The 2,416-nt window shown below is 52.9% G+C and overlaps 1 pseudogene; it reads left to right on the top strand.

Moving 5' to 3' along the window:
* Positions 1-1,514: 1,514 nt before the first annotated feature.
* On the top strand, positions 1,515-2,158 carry LOC144612310 (uncharacterized; annotated as a pseudogene).
* The last annotated feature ends 258 nt before the right edge of the window (positions 2,159-2,416 follow it).

Genomic DNA, 2,416 nt, shown 5'->3' with positions numbered 1-2,416 from the left:
TGGGCATAATCGCGGAGTAAACTCTCAACTCTCGGAGATAAGCCTCCGAATCATCCGTCTGCTCAGGTCGTTCCACTGAACGAATAGCAATTGGGGTTCGCTGATCTCGCTCTCGCTCCTCGGTAACCGCTTGGCTGGAAGGCGGAGAGACCTTTTCACTTTCCACTGTCCGGCAGGTAACTGTGAGCACGATCGACGGTGCGGGGAGTGTTGGTAGAGGCGAGCTCGGAAATTCCTCTTGTCCACCTCCGTAAGCGTTCAGGGGTGGTACGGACTGCAATATGGAATGAAGAACGATGGAACTGGAGGGGGGGGTGCGTTGGGCGAGAGTGGGGGCGTGCTGTGCCGAGAGTCGGGGAAGATGTGGCGATGAGGGAGGAAGTCCCGTACGAAGGGGTGGTGGTGTGTGTGTGGGGGGGGGGGGGTTTGGGTTGGGTCGAGCAACGAAGGTGTGGATGAAGTAATGATCGGGATTAGGGGGCACGGCTGGTACGGGCGAATTGGGGGCTGGGCGTATCGGAGCCCACGGAAGAGGGGTCTGTGTGAAGGGGGCGGTCCACGTTGGGAGGGGGAGGGATTGCGGGCGAGGGGAGCCGGCCAGGGAGGGGCACCGGCAGAGAGACGGGACAGAGGGTGTTGGGCCAGGGAGCAACCGAGCAAGTGGGAGCTTGCGGCGAAAGGGAGCCGGTAGAAGGAGGGGAGAAGGGGGAAAGGCAGATGGAAATAGTGGTAAATGGGGGTGATATAGTGGGGCTGGGGAGGGGGGAGGGGCCGGAGAGGGCGCCTGGCGGAGGGGTGCAAGGTGGAAATGCCGGGCGGATTGTGGATCCGGGCGATAAGGGGCATGGCGAAGGGAGTGGTGAAGAGGGGTCCTATTAAGGGGTAGGTTGGACCATTGGGGCGGAACAGCCTGGGCGGGTAAGTCGGGTCGTGGAATGTCCCGCTCCGGGTAGCGGAGTCAGAGAGGGGGCGCCGGGCGAAGTGGGAAGGGGAGTTCCGAGCGTGGGGAGCATTGGGGAAGTGGCGATGTGCGGAGAGTCCTCGGGTAGGAAGCGACGGTGGCTATATTGTGATCATTGGTATCTATATTTCACACCGCGCAGATTTGAAGCGTTACTTTACTACAGTGCATTCAGAAGGTATTCAGACCCCTTCACTTTTTCCACATTTTGCTATGTTACAGCCTTATATTAAAATTGATTAAATTCATTTTTTTAATCATCAATGTACACATATACACCATAATAAAAAAGCGACAACAGATGTTTAGAAATTTTTACAAAGTGATTAAAAATAAGTAACTGAAATATCACATTTACATAACCCTTTGCTATGACACTCAAAATTGAACTTAGGTTCATCCTGTTTCCATTGATTATCCTTGAGATGTGTCTGCAACTTGATTGGAGTCCACCAGTGGTAAATTAAATTGATTGGACATGATTTGGAAAGGCATACACCTGTCTATATAATGTCCCGCTGTTGACAGTGTATCTCACAGCAAAAACCAAGCCATGAAGTCGAAGCAATTGTCCGTAGACCTCCGAGACAGGGTTGTGTCGAGACACAGATCTGGGGAAGGGTATAAAACAGTTTCTGCAGGATTTCAGGTCCCGAGGAGCCCAGTGGCCGCCGTCATTCTTAAATGGAAGAAATTGGGGACCACCAGGACTCTTCATAGAGTTGGCCGCCCAGCTAAACTGAGCAATTGGGGAAGAATGGCCTTGGTCATGCAAGTGACCAAGAACCCGATGGTAACTCTGACAGAGCTCTAGAGGTCCTCTGTGAAGATGGGAGAAACTTCCAGAAGGACAACTATATCTGCAGCATTCCACCAACCAGGCCTTTATGGAAGAGTGGTCAGACGGTTGCCACTCCTCAATAAAAGGCACTTGACAGCCCGCTTGGAGGTTGTCATAAGGCACCTAAAGGACTCTCAGACCATGAGAAACACGCTTCTCTGGTCAGATGAAACCAAGATTGAACTATTTGGCCTGAATGCCAAGCGGCACCGCTCATCACCTGACAAATACCATACCTACAGTGAAGCATGGTGGTGGCAGCACAGGATGTGGGGATGTTTTTCAGCGGCAGGAACTGGGGGACCGGTCAGGATCGAGGGAAAGATGAACGGAGCAAAGTACAGAGAGATCCTTGATTAAAACCTGCTCCAGACCGTTCTGGACCTCAGACTGGGGCGGAGTCAACGCAGGAGTGGTTTGGTAACAATGTCTTTGAGTGGCCCAGCCAGAGCCCGGACTTGAACGTGATCGCATATCTCTGACGGGACCTGAAAGCAGCTGTACTTCGACGCTCCCCATCCAACCTGACAGAACTTGAGAGGATCTGCTCTCAAGCGAGAAGAATGGGAGAAATTATCCAAATACAGGTGTGCCAAGCTTGTAGCGTCATATCC

Source organism: Rhinoraja longicauda, chromosome 44 (assembly GCF_053455715.1).
Source record: "Rhinoraja longicauda isolate Sanriku21f chromosome 44, sRhiLon1.1, whole genome shotgun sequence".
Lineage (NCBI taxonomy): Eukaryota > Metazoa > Chordata > Chondrichthyes > Rajiformes > Arhynchobatidae > Rhinoraja > Rhinoraja longicauda.
Note: the sequence above shows the minus strand (reverse complement) of the source record. Positions and strands in the feature narration are given on the sequence as shown.